This window comes from Magnolia sinica, chromosome 14, assembly GCF_029962835.1.
Source record: "Magnolia sinica isolate HGM2019 chromosome 14, MsV1, whole genome shotgun sequence".
Lineage (NCBI taxonomy): Eukaryota > Viridiplantae > Streptophyta > Magnoliopsida > Magnoliales > Magnoliaceae > Magnolia > Magnolia sinica.
Window position 1 is genome coordinate 71150469 of NC_080586.1, and position 21340 is coordinate 71171808.

Below are 21340 nucleotides of genomic sequence, written 5' to 3' on the forward strand. Positions count from 1 at the left end.
TTAAGACAATGCAGCAGCAGGTCAACCAAGGAAAAGGCCAAGTTTTAAGAGCTAGGATCTATCAATCTTGGGATTTTTCGGGTCATGGGCCATCCATGGTGAGGCTTCCATATCAATGGCTTGGATTGTTTAAGGGGGAAAAATAGAGGTTTGGATCACAGTCCCACTTATACAAACTGAAAAACCCGAATAGGATGTGGTTTGTTCTGCTGTTACAAGTTGTGTATGGTCTGTTTTCTTGATTTTATTGGTGGGGCCATGGTCCATGGCCCCACTAGAGCTGGGCATCGAGTTGAGTCGGACCGAGTTAGGGCTGACCCGACTCGATCCGGTTTTGAAATAGGTCTGACTTGAACTCGATCCGACTCGGTATCGAGTCCATCATGCCTGAACTGATCTGAGTCTGGGTCTGGCCTGGACTGATCCAGACCGATTCCTACCCAGTTGGAAGTACATAATCGGGTCAAGTTGGCACGAGTTGGAGAGCTGGACATCGAGTTGAGTTGGACCAAGTTAGGGCTGACCCGACTCGATCCCGTTTTTAAATAAGTCTGACTTGAACTTGATCCGACTCGGTACCGAGTCCATCATGCTTGACTTGATCTGAGTTTGGGTCTGGCTTGGACTGATCCGGGCCGATTCCTACCCGGTCAGAAGTACATAATTGGGTCAAGTTGGCACGAGTCGGAGAGAGAGGGTAGGACAGAAGTACATACTCCGGTAAAGTTGGCACGAGAGAGAGAGAGAGAGAGAGAGAGAGAGAGGAGGGTGGTGGTGGGTGGATGTCGATCTTGGAAGAGGAGGATGAGGGAAGGAGGGAGAGAGTTTGGGATCAGGTCGGGGTCGGGTGAGGCGGGTAGGGTTAGAGATAGTTAGAAATTAGGTTTTTTTTTTTAAAAATTATTATTATTATTATTATTATTATTATTATTATTATTTAATATATATACCAAACCCAAGTCGAGTTGGGTTTCGGATCGAATTTCGGGTTGAGTCGGGTCGAGTCACTCATCGGTTCGGGTTTGAACGAGTGTGGTGGGTGAAGCCTACTCGATTGGACTGACTCACCCAGTCGGTTCGGGTTTGAACGAGTTGAGCCGTCCAGTGGCTAGCTCTAGCCATGGTTAAGACTGGGTGACTCGGACCGAGTTGGGGGTGAACTCGGGGCATTGATCAGTCTTGCTGAGTACAAGTTGATTGGAACATGTTGCATCAGACTCGTCGGTCTTAAAACCATGGGGTGGGGCCAAGTAAGTACTTTCTGATATGATGGATATAGACATGAAAGTTTTAGCCTTGAGGAGTTTTAATATTTGGACCTAGGGCTTATGGTGCCTTTGGGTCTTAATTGGCTACGAGTGGGGCCCCTAATATTGTGTCCAGACCATTGATTTCATGGGCCTCTCTGTCTATGGACATTTATGGAGGTCCCACTACTTGGCTATGGTTTCTTGGTGGACACTTATGTAGGTCCCACTGAAATTACGGTAATGACCGCTTTAGTTGAAGTAGGAATATGCTAAGATGTCCTAGAGGGGGTGAATAGGACTTTTTAATATTTTATGATAATTTAAAACCTATCAACCCTATCCTGAATAAATATACAAGTATCAGGATTTCTTCAAAATAACTCTAATGACTTCCAAGCCAAATAGAGGATCCAATCTCTAAACTATTTAAAGAATAAATAAGATGCTCAACATAGTTTATGATGGATGTGACTGTGTGTGAAGTGTGATTCACATAGTTCCAGATAATCATGTGCACATGCAATAACAATCAGAGAAATCACACAATCAGTAGAAGTAAATGACAATCTCAAACACAGTCATTTTTATAGTGGTATGACTACGTGTTTACTCCACTTTCAGCAGACGCACTCAACCCTTGAGTGTACCAGATCTCACTAACAGAGGTTTCAAATCAGGTTCACCTCAAACAAGTATAACTTACTCTAGGCTGACTCTAACGTATCTCCACGAAACGAGTTTATGCCCCACACAGGAGCAAGGGTCAACACACAACACCCAAGTTTTAGAACCTACCAGTTTATGCTCACATGAGCAAGGGTTAACACACAACACCCAAGTTTTAGACCACACAGGTCAAGGACCTACACAAGGACTTAAGTTTATGTTCTCCGTAGAGCAAGGGTCAACACACAGCACCCCCACGTACGCTTCCGTCGGAGGCGGACTTGAAAGGGGTGAGAAGTACCTTTGACCCAATCCTACAAAAGGAATGATCACAAGGGTTCTCTGGACTCTAGTGACTTACAGATAAGTAGATGAGCCCCATTAAGCACGATGATGAAGATCTCCTCCTTTGACGACGAAGAATCTTCAACCCCTTGTACCGCAACTCAGATGATGTACCAATGTAAGGCTACGGGTTGTGTCAAGGTTATGATGGAATCCTACTCTATTAAATGTTTTCCTATAAAGGAGATAGAGAGATTCCAATCATCTATGCATTTAAGGCATCTTAGCTTAATGATTTGCCATTAAGATGGTAGCTATAAGATCCTTGAATGCGGAAGTTCATTTTTCAATCCACTCTATTGAATGTCAATAATGAGGGTGGATTGGAGGATGAACTCTCATGAGAGAAAATGCTTAGGGTATATGATCTGGGTTTAAAACACTCAAAAACACTCTCTGTTTTCTCTACCAACAACCAAAGGCAAGCTCTCATTAAATAGGTAAAAAGTTCTAACGGATATAAAACGGTCATATTTTTGACAGATTTCGATATCGAGCAGGGTTCGATATCATCAAGCGTATACTCTCGATAGCATTGAATGACCGCTCGATGATACGAACTCAAACTGTCAAACGCTTTTGAAACTATTTGCCAACTGGTTGAGGAAATTGAACACTCATCGATGTCATCAGATTTCGAACTTCGATTTCATCGACACAGGGTTCGATTCTTCGACATTTGAAAATGAAAGAGCACTTACCATTGAAACTTAACAGGTATACGATATGATCAAGCATCACTCGATATCATCGGAATTTGAATATCGATGATATCGATTCCGGTGTCGATTCATCGATAATCTCAAGGAATTTTCCTATAAGCTCGCTGGACAGTTTATGTCCTATTTCGATGACATTGACCACGCCTCGATATAATCGGTATTTGAATATCGATTTTATTGAGTGATCCTCGATACATGAAAACTTTTAACCTGAAAACTTGTTGGATAGATTTGTATCCCAATCCGATATTATCGAGATTTGAATTCCGAAGATATCGAGGATCCTTTCGATATATCAAGAATCACATGTTTTGCCTTAGCAGTATATTGGACACAACTGACCAGATGTCGATTTTATTGAGTCGACTCGATGAACTCGAGATTTAAAAGTCGATGATATCGAACAGTCCATCGATTCGTCGATAATTCAGTCCAGAGTTCTTTGTAGTTGCTAGACATCTGAAGTCCTTAATTCGATAATATCGAGTGAGTTTTGAGGACATCGATAATGGTGTTCGATTTCATCGAACCACTTGTCGATAAATCGATAAAGGTAGAAACTTAAAGATTTTTCCGATTTTGTAAAATAGTTTTCTCACCTAAAACCATAGAATTTTCTTTTCAATTTTTAAGGGTTTTATATACCTGGTGTTTTGGGACATGAGATGTGAGGCTAAGGTTTACCTTTGGCGAGTTCAGGCACACATCCTGTTGAGGCAGATGCTTGAACAATCTTCCTATGGGGCTCCTTTGTTTTGCTGACTTAACGCTCACGCTAATTAACAAACCAGGGCACTTTCAATATCTCCCTTTGTCAATTACGTGAAAAAACACCCTAGAACAACTTCTAAACTAACACCGTAAATTGTGTGTACATGAACTTTACACAATTTTACAAAGCTATTGAGTTCACGCATACACACGACTGTATCGTTCAGTAGTAGTTGCTCTCCCTATCTTCTTACTACTGCTCCCCCTAACACCTATACCACCATTTGCAAATAGATACACACAATTTCCTCGGGGGTGAAATTTGTTCTCCCCCTTTTTGTCAGTCATTGGCAAATGGCAAAATAACAATATACGTTGACTGAAGTTGAAGAATTGGGAGAACCAGAACTCAAATAGTAGAGCAGAAGAGAATGCGGAAGACAGATAGTGATTTCTCTTATAGAAAACAGTTATGCATATCAGGTCAAGGGAAAGCGGTGAATGGAACAGATAATAGTATGACAAACATAAATCGCAATATCAATTCTCAAGTGATAGGGAATATGCAGAAGTAAGTAGACACAGTGTATACCAATATTCCTCAGAATTGCAGTGCATAATATGGCAACTAATATTTATATGAATCATCACACAGCCATCAAAATAATATCCAAAAGAAGAACTGCCCAAGCATGGCAGTCTTGTAACAACCATCCCAAACCAACAGACACAAATATTTAGCCCATCCATGGGCATACAAAAGAGAGTATTTTCCTCACTCAAAGGATATTCAAACTTCACAAAAAAACTTGTTAGACTTTCAAAGTTAGTCATCCATCACATACACTCATACGATCGCAGGGCATTCAAAAAGATATCCATGCCCAAACGTTGTGATGAGTATCTGGTGTATGTGATGGTATAGAGACTGTCAATACTACGGTGGAGGAGCTGATGAAGACGGTGCTGTATCGTCTCGTTGGCAAGTTATCAAATCAACTAGTTGCTGCACCGACTGCTGCACCCCAGCCACCAGTCTTTCCAGAGCAGTGAACCTCACATTCATTGTCTCCTTCATCTGAGTGACTTCTCGCAAAGTCGTTCCAATTCGATCTTGATGTAGTTTGAATCTTTTTGCCTGCACGAGGTCGGAGGAAGACGGAGCTTACTGCGATGCGAGAGGGTCACCTTCGACTATTCCGACTCCTTCGGCTTGTGTAGCCCCTTCACCCAGTTCACCTTCTTCATGAATCCCTTCCTCGGGTTGGTCTTCGGGATATTGATAGAACTTCAATCCATCTTTCTAATGTTGTTTTTGTTGAAGTGTTGGAGAGAAAGTTCCCGATCGTTTGTTACCGGAAGACCGATCATATCACACAACATGTGAATAATCCAAGGATAGGGTAAATGCACGTCTCGAGAAGTGTGAATTGCATACACTAACTAGTGAACAATCAGAGTGGGAAGGCATATCTTGATCCCAGTTGCTACACAATATACTACCATGGCCATGAATCCTGTAAGGTCTGCTCAATTGGTACTTTGAGGATACACATTTGAAGCGAAGATGCATGCAGAATATGATACCTTGGTTCTAAGAATTTTGCCTTTAACGCATTACCTTGGTGCCAAGGAATATCCCGACCATGGTAAAGAAATCTCGCGACCTTAGATCGAGTGTCAACATTTTCAAGGTCCAGGTCAGGGAGACCAACGGGAGACAGAGTGAGGCTAAGGATTCTTGTAATAGATTCAGGGGTAATTTCTACGTCGACATCCCCAACAGAAACAGTGATAGAAGGAGGTTCTACCACAGGAGAGTGACTGGAAGCAAATAAGTTATAGGTTCTTTCATAGTGACATGGGCTGCCAAAGTCGAGGAGAGGCAGCCAATCAATTGCGGCTAATAGCGGTTCCAGATTGTACGGTTTTAAGCACTCCCTGTCAATTTTCCTTTCATGGACCAGCTTTCTTCTAGTATATTTTGTCAGAGTAGGATTTGCCCTAGCAGGAGGAGGGACTGGTGCGTCATGTTGGGACCCACCACGCGATGTTTGTCTTGTTCACTGGTGTGTTGGGGTCCCATGATCAGGCGCCCTTGCCCTTGCCTTCGGAGCAAGGACTTTTTGTCTCGAGGATCTTGAAGATTCTCCAGGACCAGACGTTTTGCCCTTGTCCTTTCCCATTGACCGGTAACCACTGAGAGAGATTTGATGAATTTACAATTTTACAAACAATTTCTCTAAAAAATCTAGAAATACCCAAAAGACACAAGATGTAATCTTGAGGATTAATGAAATAGACGAGGTATTACCGGATTTTAATGATCTTATAGGACTCACAGATGAAGCTTCATGTAGAACGGCTGAGAGAGGAGCAGAGGAGAGAAACTGATCTTTGAGAAGTGAAATGGAAATTTTCCCGCTCGTCCGCCTTTTATCGGGCGGTAAACTTCGATATCATTGAACATGGTTTCGATGATATCGATATACCCCATTCTATGTTATCGAAGGTGTCCTTGATAACATTCTCGAACATGTGACTCTTTTGATTCCAAAAGGGACGTCGATGATCTCGATATTTGTTTGATTTTGTCGAGCATCCATATGATTCATTGACAGACTTATCGAAGATGTGTATATTTCATTTCAGCATTTCAACAATCTTTCATATATGTATTACTTAGTATATTTTCGTATCGGACAGAATACACATCAAAATTTGTACAGACATTGTACCAACCAAAATTATAAACATCAGGATGTTTATGCACAAAAAAATGAGGTGAGGGACCTCGGATATATCATAAAAATTCATCAAAATTGCATCTTTTCAACAACTATCCAGATCTAGATGCATGACTTGGACATGTTCTTCCATGCTCAAATGTTTCTAAGCATATGGATCAGCCCTTCCTTTGCCTTTAATGACATAGCAGTGGTTATTTTGTGTGACAACCCTTCATCACTGGTTTACCTGATAGGTATAGGATCTCGCATTCATGCTTGTTGAATGTAACCACATGCTTGTTGTCACATATTTGAGAAATGCTCAGAAGATTATGCGTCAATCCTTTTATGTAAAAGGCATTCTCATTTTTAAGCGTATTTATTCGTTTGATATTTCCCTGTCCTATTACCTTAGCAGTGCTTCCATCTTCATAGGTGATTATCCCATCATTATGATTTGAATAGTTTGAGAGAAGGGATTTGTCACTTGTGATATGTCTTGAGCATCTGCTATCCAGGTACCACTTAGCATCATTGCCTTTTATATGATTTGAGTGAGTAACAAGGCAATTTTTCTTTTCTTTTACTACCCATTTTGTGACAGGATTTTTTACTATGGTAGGTTTTGATTCATTAATCAAGTTAGGTAACCGGATCATGTTTCCTTGTTTCATAAATTCATTAGTTTTCTGATTTAATTCAGCCACTTGATTCAATAATTCCTTCATTCTTTCAGTCATTCTGGGTGGTGATGGATGTGTATTACCTCTAGCCATATTCCTAGGCGGATTTCTGACATTTCGTATTGTTCTTCTGGTTGGTCTGTATTTATTAGTATGATTTTGACCAGAATTGAGTTGAGTCCTCGTAGGAGATATGCATTCAAATTTATAATGGCCACAATCACCACATGAATGACAAATAGGAGTAGTTTCTGTTTTACTTCCTGATGCAGCAGATTTTTCAAACATTGGCGCTGCACATCCTGATTTTGTTTTGAACTTGTCATATCCTAAACCACTCTTGTCTTTCCCAGGTCTTCCCATCTCTAAGAGTTTTTCTAATTTTTCACTACTCTGGGAAAATTTATAATTCAGTTCAATAGATTTTCTAGATTCCTCTACGTCAAATCTGAGTGTGTGATTTTCATTCTGAAGATGCATGTTTTTATCTTTCAATAGTTCAATCTGTTTATTCAGTTTTTCAGACTCAGATTTAAGAAAGGTACTGATTCTTTCAAGCCTATCATTTTCTGAGTGGTATTGTTGTAGATCATTAATCAAGTGTGTATTGATTTTCAATGTTTTGTCTAGATCTATTTGTAGCAATTTATTTTTGTTTTCACTTATCCCAAGTCTTTTAAGGATATTGATGCTATGGATGTAAAGTTGATTATAGGCATCCAGCAGTTTATCTTTTTCTTCTTCTTCTTTCTCTGTTTCCTCATTATCAGAAGGAAATGACTCAGTGGGCTGAGGTTCTTGGATTCTCTCAGTTTCTATGGAAATGATAGAGGCTGTAGAGACCATAAGAATTTTCAGGAATTTTTGGTCTCTATCACTCTCTGAGTCACTATATTCTGATTTTGACTCATCAGTATCATCCCATGTAGCTGTCATTGCCTTTCCTTTGATTTTTCTATTTGGGCATTCAGTGGACAGATGACCAAACTTTCTACAGGTATAGCATTGTGGTTCCTTGGACTTTTTACCAGATTTACCTGTGAAATGTTTGTTGTCCATCTGTCTTCCTTTAGATGGTCGGCCTCGATTTTTATGAAAGAATTTTCTGAACTGTTGAGCCAACAAAGCCACTTCATCATCTTCATTCTCCCTTTCACTTTCATCTTCCTCATTTAGAGTATTCTTTGAAGTTTTAAGGACAGTATTTTTGGGTTTAAGAGTTTGCTTGAAGTGTAGTTCAAATGTTTGTAGGGAACTTACAAGTTCTTCTACTTTCATCTCATCCATATTTCTACATTTTTTAATAGTTATGACTTTAGAATTGAACAGTTCCGATAAGGATCTCAAAATTTTCCTATAAATTTTTGGAACCTGAACTTTTTCTCCTAATCCACTCATGGAGTTACAGATGATGTTCAGTTTTGTGAAAAACTCCATGAAGGTCTCATGCTCTTCCATTCTGAGACTTTTAAATTGTGATGTTAGGAGTTGTAGTTTGGATCTTTTCACTATGCTAGTTACCTCATGGGTTGTTTCCAACAAGTCCCATGCTTCTTTGGCTGTTCTACACTTACTGATTTGAATGAGGACTTCTTAGGACACATCACAGTAGATAACATTCATTGCTTTAGCTTCAAATGTTTGTTTTTCTTTATTGAATACTGTCCACATTTCTTTGGATTTCGGTTTGGTGATAGTTGTGCCATTTTCAAGTACTATTTGTTCGGTTGGTGGCACATATCCTTTTTTAATAATATCTCAAACATCATGATCCAAAGATCTCAGAAAGCAATACATTCTAGCCTTCCAGTATGTATAATTTGATCCATCAAATACTGGAGGTCTAGTTACCGATGAGCCCTCTCCTTTGGCCATATTACCAACTTCAGTCAAGATCACTCTCTAGGCGGTGAAGCCCTTAAGAGAGACCCTCTCTAATACCAATTGAAATTACGGTAATGACCGCTTTAGTTGAAGTGGGAATATGCCAAGATGTCCTAAGGGGGGTGAATAGGACTTTTTAATATTTTATGATAATTTAAAACCTATCAACCCTATCCTGAATAAATATGCAAGTATCAGGATTTCTTCAAAATAACTCTAATGGCTTTCAAGCCAAATAGAGGATCCAATCTCTAAACTATTTAAAGAATAAATAAGATGCTCAATATAGTTTATGATGGATGTGACTGTGTGTGAGGTGTGATTCACATAGTTCCAGATAATCATGTGCACATGCAATAACAATCAGAGAAATCATACAATCAGTAGAAGTAAATGGCAATCTTAAACACAGTCATTTTTATAGTGGTTCGACTACGTGTCTACTCCACTTTCGGCGGACGCACTCAACCCTTGAGTGTACCGGATCTCACTAACAGAGGTTTTAAATCAGGTTTACCTCAAACTAGTACAACCTACTCTAGGCTGACTCTAACATGTTTCAACGACATGAGTTTATGCCCCACACAGGAGCAATGGTCAATACACAGCACCCAAGTTTTAGGCCACACAGGCCAATGATCCACCCAAGGAACCTACTAGTTTATGCTCCCATGAGCAAGGGTCAACACACAGCATCCAGGTTTTAGACCACACAGGTCAAGGACCTACACAAGGACCTAAGTTTATGTTCTCCGTAGAGCAAGGGTCAACACACAGCACCCCCACGTACGCTCCCGTCGGAGGCCTCCTATGAGGACTTGAAAGGGGTGAGAAGTACCTTTGACCCAATTCTACAAAAGGAATGATCACAAGGGTTCTCTGGACTCTAGTGACTTACAAACAAGTAGATGAGCCCCATTAAGCACGATGATGAAGATCTCCTCCTTTGACGACGAAGAATCTTCAACCCCCTTGTACCGCAACTCAGATGATGTACCAATGTAAGGCTACGGGTTGGGTCAAGGTTATGATGGAATCCTACTCTATTAAATGTTTTCCTATAAAGGATACAGAGAGATTCCAATCATCTATGCATTTAAGGCATCCCAGCTTAATGATTTGCCATTAAGATGGTAGCTGTAGGATCCTTGAATGCGGAAGTTCATTTCCCAATCCACTCTATTGAATGTCAATGATGAGGGTGGATTGGAGGATGAACTCCAATGAGAGAAAAGGCTTGGGGTATATGATATGGGTTTAAAACCCTCAAAAGCACTCTCTGTTTTCTCTATCAACAACCAAAGGCAAGCTCTCATTAAATAGACAAAAAGTTCCAACGGATATAAAATGGTCATATTTTTGATAGAGTTCGATATCATCGAGCGTATACTCTCGATAGCATCGAATGACCGCTCAATGATACAAACTCAAACTGTCAAACGCTTTTGAAACTATTTGCCAACTGGTCGAGGAAATCGAACACTCATCGATGTCATCGGATTTCGAAACTCCGATTTCATCGACACAGGGTTCGATTCCTCAACATTTGAAAATGAGAGAGCACTTACCATTGAAACTTAACAGGTATACGATATGATCGAGCATCAATCGATATCATCGGAATTTGAATATCGATAATATCGATTCTGGTGTCGATTCATCGATAATCTCAAGGAATTTTCCTATAAGCTCGTTGGACAGTTTATGTCCTATTTCGATGACATCGACCACGCCTTGATATGATCAGTATTTAAATATCAATTTTATCGAGTAATCCTCGATACATGAAAACTTTTAACTTGAAAACTTGCTGGATAGATTTGTGTCCCAATCCGATATGATTGAAGGTTTACCAATATCATCGAGATTTAAATTCCGAGGATATTTAGGATCCCTTCGATATATCGAGAATCACATGTTTTGCCTTAGTAGTATGTTGGACACAACTGACCAGATGTTGATTTTATCGAGTTGACTCGATGGACTCGATATTCAAAAGTTGATGATATTGAACAATCCATCGATTAATTGATAATTCAGTCCAGAGTTCTTTGTAGTTGCTAGACATCCGAAGTCCTCAATTCGATAATATCAAGTGAGTTTCGAGGACATCGATAATGGTGTTCGATTCCATCGAGCCACTTGTCGATAAATCGACAAAGGTAGAAAACTTAAAGATTTTCCTGATTTTGTAAAATAGTTTTCTCACCTAAAACCTTAGAATGTTCTATTCAATTTTTAAGGGTTTTATATACCTGGTGTTTTGGGACATGGGATGTGAGGCTAAGGTTTTCCTTTGGCGAGTTCAGGCACACATCCTGTTGAGGCAGACGCTTGAACAATCTTCCTATGGGGCTCATTTGTCTTGCTGACTCAACGTTCACGCTAATTGACAAACTAGGGCACTTTCACCCACTGCCTGGCTGTCCTAGTATCCTGATCTCTGATAATTTAGACCTCCAAATGGACGAATAGAAATAAATATGGCCAACAATCTCCTATCACGAGCATATTTCGAACATCGCATAAAATAAGGTCTGGGCCCATCCTGTAGCCCGATGTCTAGCCCATGACAACTATAAATAGGACTTGATCCATGCATCGAAAAAGGTCTGGTCCACTGACGCAGGGGAGAATGTGTTGAGGTCGAGCACGTCTTCCTTGAGGGATAACTGTTGTGAATCCACCGAACTTCTTTGGACTCTTACATAGATACCTCGAATCCACAAGGAAAATAAGAAAATAGAAAATAATTTCTAGAAATTCGTAAATTGATTGATGATCAAAATAAATGAGTTTACAACCCTTTAAATATGGATATTAAGTTTTGGAAGAAGTTTCGGAATCATACTATAACTAAAACTCTTGTGAATTACTATAAATAATAAACTTACTATTTTATAGATGGTCATGACTCCTACTAGTGCGCATGGTTTTCAGCCAAAAATAGTAAGTGCCCTATTTGGCCCAACCATGATGTTCCCCTAATTTTTCTGAGCACTTTTTGTGTTGGACACAACTCCTAAAGCCCCAACGTAGGGAGAGTTACAATCAAACTAAAACTTACTAAAAATAGTTTGGGTGGCTAAAGTAGCTCTTCCTACCCCAAAATCATATATGGTACGTCACATAACTCATTCCGGTTTGCGAGATACGTCCTTTTAAGTTCTGACAGTCCAGATCACCTCTGTCCTTTTCTGATCCATCTTAGCCATGAAATTATCCGTGACCCGCTCTACATCACCCACCCAATCCGCTTGATTTGATGAAGGTAGGTCTGACCCGCCCAGCGGGCCCGGTATACAAGAGAAATCATCCTTAAGCTTGAGGTCACTTCCAGCCGTTTCATCTTGGGGCCTTGAAATCATAGTGGGCCTGATGGCAGCTCTAATCACAGGAATAAAAGGATCCCAAAACCCTCTGATCTTGATTGGACAGTGATGGGCCATGACTCACTTGTACTGATGATAAATGGATTGGGCCACACACCTGATTTGTACGCAGTGTATTGAACTAACTAAATGGACGGTTGAAAAGTTGCTAACAGATCACATTCAGCATGATGGGTCCCTTGCTTGAATAGTCCATATAAATAGTTTGGACCACATGTTCAGTATTTTGGGCCTAGGCCCATTACAGTGGAGCACAAATCCTGGAGTTTTTGAATCACTGTACACCAGCCATCTTATGGAGACTTTTTTTTTTTTCTTTTTCTTTTTCTTTTTCTTTTCATCATCTTATGGAGACGGGTTCAAGCTTGCAGCTATCGAACTACCAGCAACCGTTCTTACTATAAAACAATCCAAAAGCAAGACATGGAGCTTGAGCTTTCACAGATGGAAGGACTCAGCAGCTAATGGAAAATCTAGAATCTTATAAAATAAAAAGTAAAAAAATTGCAAATTTCAGTTTGAAATGGTCCACCATACCATGATGAATAAAGATGGTGGAGTGTGCATGTCAATGCATGATGAAAAAAAATTTGAGTTTAAGAATGTTGAAGCTACATACCAATGAGTTATATATGATAGCATAGTTTAATGACACGATGAATAAGGAAATGAAAGTTTATGTGGACGATATAATATTGTTAAATCTTTGATCATCAAAGGGCATTTTGAAGAGTTTTTTTTCCCCAAACAGTTGAAGAGTCTCTTGAAGTGTCTTCGGTGCAATCGGGTGCAAACTACTTGGCTTCATCGCCAACAAGGAAGATATCATGGTCGATTAAACCAAAACTAAAGCTATTACTAAGATTCAACCTCTGAAGACTAAGAAAGGAATTTGCAGCTTTCTGTTAGAACCCAATACATCAGTCGCTTCATTACCTAGCTAATACTCGTGATTCTATCTTCAAGTTATTTCGAATGAATTCAAAGGCATGGAATGATGACTATCAAGCTATTTAAGATCAAGAAGTACCTATTGAATCTACTAGTGCTATTGTTACCTATTCATGAAAGGCCACTGTTACCATATATTTTAATTTCAGCACAGTGATTGGAGGTGTCCTTAGCCAGTATGATGACACCAGGAGAAAAGAGCAAGTAATCTATTATTTGAGAACAATGTTTACCAACTACGAGACAAGATATTAGACAATCGAGAAGACCTACCTTGCCCTCGTATGAACCACTAGTGCCACTGCCAGTACATGATTACCTATTTGATTTCCTTACTCCAAATATGAATCCACTAAAGTATTTGTTCCAAAATCCAGCATTGATAGGAAGAATGGCAAAGTAGCATCTACTGCTTTCTGAATTCGACATCACCTATGCCCCCAAGAAAGTGATCAAAAGGTAAGCTCCGGTTGATCATTTAGCAGCATAATCCTTGCCAGACTATTAACCATTAAAGATATTCTTCCTTAAAAAAAATGTTCTCTTCATGAAAGAAGAATAACCAAAGAAGTCAAGTGACAGGACTTTGTGCTTTGAGGGAAGTGATGTAAGGACAACCCTATACTCCTTTAATGATGTTCTAGTCACATATGGAATTGCCTAAATAGGCTGTTTGGATTAATCAGATATACATTAGGTGGGGTCCATAAATGGTGGTGTATAAGTCATTCCATGCATTTAAGTAGTACCATATCAATGAGTTAAAATTGAAATGGGATTTCTCTTCCCTTTTGTGTGGGAGACGTGCAAAAGCATTGGTGATGAGGAATCCAATGATGGGTAGGACTCCTCCATTACTAGTCTAACAATATAAAAGCTGTTTTAGTCTCCTCTCCCCTAACTAGTTCATATTAGGGTAAAAGTCTCATTAATCGACGCAAGGATCGAAAAATGCAAGCATCGGCAACCACCATTAACACGTTGTCCAAAAGCTTTATTTCCATCATTCATGGAAGTTCATTTATGATGGTTATTTCCCATGCTCAATGCATGATACTTCGATCCCAATTTGCTTACATTTAGTATAGCCAAAACCACTCTGTGAGTGGAATCCCTTAAAGAGAGGGTGTCGTGATTGGAGAAGATAAACAATGAATTTTCCTTTATTAAACATGTGGTTTCCTTCATGGGCCATGTTTGGACAAAAAAGAAGCGCATGGGCAAAGTCATTATCTTGCTCTGATGAAGAGCACAATACGAAAGTGTCCTGTAGTAATAGCGATGATGTTCATTAAATACCTTCTAAGCAAGAGCACTATTAGTGATGTAATTGTCTTGTCGTAGAAGAGAGCGATCGGCAATCAGTTCAATTGTTTATAAAGAGTGTAATCGACAATCAGTCTAATTGTCCATGAAGAGCGACCGAAAATCAATTCGATAATCCTTGGAAAAGAACGTCCGATAATAGGTCGCTTTGACCGTAGGGAGCGCAGATTCTATTTGTCTATAAATACCTCGTCAAGGGAGATCATTTTCAAGATTAATCTCTAGATTCTCAGGCAGAGAATCATTATTCTGCAGTGAAGTATTGTTGATGAGATTTAGAGCTTACACCCTTCTTACTTAATAGGTGCGGACAAGGCACTTTTGCTATGGTGTACAAGTCATGCTCTCACTAATGCCTCAAAGCTTGAGGGTCACGACATATAAGGAAGTGCTTACATAGAAGTCAAACATACAATTCGCGCCCTCTCTGTGCACCATTACTTGTATCTCATGATTGTTGGGGAACCGCAGAAGCACACAGATATGAATCAAGCAAAGTACTCACAATTTCACAACCAAGTCCAAACAATAACAATTCAAATTTTATGTGGAAAAACCCTTATGGAAAAAAACTATGACACAAAGCGATTAATAATACACTATGAAAGCAGAAATTACAGGAGATAGAGTCTTATCAATTCAAACAAGCCTCGAATCCACTTCATAAGCCCTAGTTATGCCCTTAAACGCTTAGGAACGATTTAGAAAGCCCTAGAACACCTCTCTCTCTCTATCTCTCTCTCACCCCCCCCCCAAAAAAAAAATCTCAATTACACTTGATATACAGTGTTACAATCGAAATAAGAAACAACTTACGCACTTGCACAATTTTGCGCACATCTTCGATGGGACCTTCGATGCCATCGACGACCCTCAATGTTTACTTCGATGATATCGAGTAGCAACTCTAAATTGTTCTAACAACCAACATGTATTTTATAAAAAATTTCGATGGGATTGACATTTACTCGATGGCATCGAGTGGTCTGTCGATGGCATCAATAAACCCTGTTGTTGACATATTTAAGACATCAACAACATTGATAGTACATATCTGTTTATCGAGTGACTGCTCTACTGTGCTCTTCTTTTGAAATCTAGTTAAAAGGATATACATTTTGGACGTTTGGATTAGCTCTTCCAATCAGGAAAATTGACTTGCAGTAGCGATAGCAAGCCTCACTCCAATCTTAAGGACTAGCGTCCATAGTGTGGTGCTTGTCCTACTCGAAGACATCTTATGCCAACTTCACAACATCCTCTTGTTGTCACTTCGAGGCTATCTGGGGTCTTGCACCTTTTCTATTAACAATCAAACCGTTCAGCACCCCTCAATGTGTGATGGAATTATTTTAACCCTACCAACACTCTTCCTATTGCAACACCTTTAAGCGCGGTGAATAATGCACAATCATCAACAAACTGGGTTACTTTCCTCTTTGAGCTAAATGACGTGTTTTATGAAATGATACAATCCCACGCTCCTTGTCCAATTTTGTCTTATAATTAAAGGTTATTTTATGTTAGTATAATTAATGGCTTGCGGCTTGCGGTATGTCAAGGTTTGTAATATAATAAGATCCCATCAATCAAATCTAATCCATCCAATGATTTGAGCCCAAACCATCCAAATGCCCTTACTTGATTTGGATATGATTCGAACGTGATCAAACCATGGTCGTAGAAAGTGAGAGTATTCATGTCTTTAATTGACTTGGATGCATTTGAAATTCATCAATTCCCCAGTCCTAGGAAGCAAGACCTAAGCTCGAACTTACCTCAACTAGCCCGATGGGGAGAGATCTTATCAAGGGAGGCGTACTTGAAAGAGAAAAGGAGGAAAATGAATGAATGCGTTCTTAAAAAAGAGAAAATAAGGAAGAAAATGAATGAACTTCAACCAAGGCGATTATGGTCGCATGTGAGAAAAGGGATCAGATCAGCAAGTGGGCCCAACTTGTGCATTGAATTTTGATCGAGATTTTTACTAATACATGTGTGGCCCACCTGATGATTTTATTTATATCAGCTTGATTTTCTAGATATTGGCATGTATGCAATGGAGATTGCCTGAGTAATGACTCTAATCTCACGCACATGGGTCTACTTTGCATTTAGTCATCCACAACTCCGGATGTTTCACTGCAATTAGCCCAAGTAGTAAGTTTTAAGCCCAGGTATTACTACTGGGAAATGGTCTACATGTTTTATCCATGCTGTTCTATTAGGGGCTCTGTGGGGTCCACCTTGATATACGTGTTTTATCCACGCTGTATATCTATTTTGAAATATTATTTTAGGTAATGGGCCCAAAAAGGAGGCAGATCGAAAGCTTAATTGGACCACACCATAGGAAGCATTGGGGATTGAACTCTTACCATTTAAAACTTCCTAGAGCCTACTCTTATGTTTATTTATCATCCAACCTGTTCATAAGGCCACGTGGACTTGGATGAAGGAAAAACATAAATATCAGCTTGATCCAAAACTCTCATGGCTCCAAGAAATTTTCAACGGTAGGCTTTCAGTCCCCACTACTTTCTGTGGTGTGGTCCACTTAAGCCTTCAATCTGCTTTTTTTTTTTTTTAATCATGCCCTAAAATAATCTGTTCAAATGTATGGACGGCATAGATAAAACATATACTTCACGGTGGGCCCAAAAGAACCCCTGTGGATTGTATTCAGCAGTATGTTGGATGCACTCCATCCAGCACCGGTACGGTACAAATGTAAACTCCCTGTCAGAGATGTCAACGGGCCGATCTTGGGCCTGAAAATTCAATATTTTGAATAAAGCCAACCCAAAACAGTATAAAATACGGGCCGAGACCTACCCGGGCCGGGCCCGTGACAACCCTATTTTCCGTGCAGGTCTCAGGCCCGTGTACATGGGAAGAGGATTAGGTGAGGCCTCACCAAAGATGGTGCGGCCCTTACTGTGGGGCCCACCTTGTTGTGTGTATTCCATATCCACACCGTCCATCCAGATCATTTTATGGCATGATCCCAAAAATGAAGAAGATCCAAATCTCAGGTGGACCATGCTCCAGGAAATAGTGGTGGTTGAAAACCCTACCATTAAAAACTTTTTAAGGTGCACTTTAATGTTTTAATAGTGTTTATTTTCCATCCAATCCAATCCGTTGTTAAGGTGACATGAGCCTTTACAAAAGGAAAGAAACCAGATATTAATTTATCTAAAACTTGAGTGGCCCATTAATGTTCAATCACCACCATTTCCTCTGGCATGGTCCACCTGATAAGTGGACTGCTTCATTTTTTGGATAATGCCCTAAAACAATATGGAAAAATGGACGGATAATGTGGATAGAGGATACATACATGAAGGTGGGTCCCATGATAAGGGCTGCACTGCCTTGAATGAGGCCAGGGTCTAAGTGTAGGCTCGGATAATCTGCCACAATAAACAGGACTGTTAGCAGATCATTTGATGGGCCATTTCTGTTAGGAGATCATGTGATGGGGGGCCATTACAAACACATGCGCCACGTGGTGCAAGCAGACAGCAAGATTTGCAGCCACGTTGAGATTGGGGAGAGGATTAGGTGTGGCCCAGTCTCACTTGATATGATGGGCCCTTATTGTGGGGCCCACGATGTATGTATTGTACATCCATGCAGTCCATCCATTTTGCTGGATCATTTCAAGGCATGAATTCAAAAATGAAGCATATATAAATATCAGGTCGACTAAACCATTTAAAGGTTTTTAAGGTCATTATAATGTTTTCGTAATGTTTATTTGCCATCCAAACTGTTAATAAGATCACACAAACCTAGATATAAAGGGAAAAAGCAAATATCACCTTGATCTAATAACTTTTGTGACCTGTAGAAAGTATATAACATTCAATCACCACTATTTCCTATGGTATAATCCACTTGAGATTTGGATCTACTTTATTTTTTGGCTCTCATCCTGAAATTATTTGGAAAGATGGATAAACGCTGTGGATGTATAATAGATGAATCAAGGTGGGCTCACTGTAAGGAGCCTCACTGTCTTGGGTGCGGCCGGGCCCACACCCAATCTACTCCCATATTGTAGGGCTGTCAATGGGCCCAGGGTAGGCTTCAGCAAGGATTTTGAACTATTTTGGGCCGGGCTTATTCAAAATTCTAATTTTTCAGGCTGAAGCCCGCCCCATTGATACCCTTACCAGATTGGGTGGGGGAGCGGATTGCCTATAGAGCTGGGCACGGGATGACTCGACTTGTCTGACTCATTCAAACCCAACTAGACCCAAATGGAATGGGTGAGTCGGTCCGAACCGAGTAGGCTTCGCCCAATCCAAATTCAATCCGAGTCGAGTTCAAGTTACCCAGTAACTCGACTCGAAACTCGATCCGATCAGACTCGGCTCGATCCGAAACCAACTCGACTCGGATTTGAGTATATATATAATAATAATAAAAAATCTTAGTTTTTAAGTATATTTAATGTATAGGCTGCAACCCATCCCGACCTGATCCTTGAGCCCCTCTCCCTCTCTCATCCTCCTCTTCCAAGCTGGGCAACCACCCACCACCATCACCACCCGCCTCCTCTCTGTTTCCTCTCCACTCCCTCCCTCCCTAATCTTCCAAGCCCGGTAGCCACCCACCACCATCACTACCCTCCTCTCTTTATCTCCTCTCCACTCCCTCTCTCCCTCCTCTTGCAAGCCCGGCAGCCACCACCACCATCACCACCCTCCTCTTCTCTCTCTCTCCTCTCCACTCCCTCACTTCCTCATTTCTTGATCCGAATCGGTGCCAAATAGAATTCTAAAAACCATGACGATCCAAAACTCAAATGAGCCCCACCAACAAAATAATGGGAACAATAATGTCCACCATTGAAAGCTTTCTAAAGTTGAACATTATGTTTATATGCTATCCAAACTGTTTATAGATTTCTTCCAACTTAGATAAACGGTGAAAAAAAATATCACCCTAATATAAAACTTCTGTCACTATCTAGCGTCCTATCATGACTACTGTGTGGCATGGCACACATGAATGCACAACCCCAGGCATAAAGACCTCTATGACCTGGAGACACCGGGTCTGACGCTGACCGTATGATCCATCTCAATATATGCATTCTGTCACCATGTGGGTCTGATGCTGACCCTATGGATATATATGCATTTTGTGTCGGTGTTGTCCATCTGTTTTTTCATCTTATTTTAGAGTATGGTTCCAAAATGGGGGATGATAAAACTTTCAGGCGTACCACACCATAAGAAACAATTATCATTGAATACCCACTACTGAAACTTCATGTGGTCCACTACAATGTTTGTTGACCATCCAACATGTTAAAAAGGTTGCATTAAAAAAAAACAAAAACAAAAACAAATATCAACTTGATCCAAAACATAAAAGGTTTTTAATGGTTGATAATTATTATTTCTTTTGGTGTGGTTCGCTTGAAAATTTGCCTGCTTCATTTTTAGCTGAAAGAGTGGATGGACGGGCTGGATCTATAATACATACATTAAGGTGGGTATAGAATGGAAGCAGATTGGATGGCATACCATGCACCATTGACCTGGCTGGTGTGTTGATGCGACGAAGTTCTATGGGTCCTATCATGAGGTATGTGTTATATCCAAATTGTTTGTTCATTTAGTAAGATCACCATAAGGCTTGAGATTAAAAAAAAAAAGACAAATCTAAAGATCTAAGTAGACTACACTGTAAAAAGTAGCAGGGATTGAACATCTACCAGAGAAATCCTTTCGAGAAATTGGATCAATATAATATTTGCTTTTCCTCTTTATCTAGGTTTGTGTGAGCTTATGAATAAATTGCGTGACCTTATGAATGGATAATGTTTATAAACATTATGGTGAGCCCTATGAATGTTTCACCAGTGAAAATTATTGTCCTACAAGTATTTGTGGTGTGGTTCACTTTAGCTTTGGATATAATTAATTTTATGTGCCAAACCGTGTGAATATAATAAACACACCATTGTGTGCTGTTGTAACTTTAAGGAGCCATTGTGTGCCCTATGTAATTTTAATGAACCGTTTGTACAAGTCGGAGCTCGAAAAGCGTCACTGCTAGTCTTTGCACGACACATACCCACACCGGCCAAATTGATATTGTGTGGTACACCAGTGATGTAGAGCGTCACTGCTAGTCTTTGCGCGACGTAGCCATACCAGCCAGATCAATATTGTGTGGTACACCAGTGATGTAGAGTGGGACGCGGACACTTTCATGTCCAAGATGGATTAGAGAAAGCCCGATTGGAGGCAAAAGTCATCAAGATCGAAACCTTAAAATAGGCATATTTGGCAAACTGAATTGAGTTACTCGACGTACCATATATGATTTTAGGGTAAAATGAGCTACTTTAGCCAACCAACCTGGCTATGCTGGTTCCCCACACCAAATTGGCGATATTCCATCATATCAACAGTCAAATTCCATGTTTATTTCTATTTTTACTAATTTTAATAAGTTTTAGTTTAATTGTAACTCTTCATCTCCGGGACTTTCGGAGTTGTGTCTAACATGAAAAGTGTTTATAAAAATTAAAAAAAATTAATGTGGTTAAGCCACATAGGACACTTACTATAAATAATAAATTATAAATTTCAACCAGTTGAAATCTCTACGAGGAGTCTAGAGAGCTCCTTGGATTCAGATTAGTTATACTTGAGA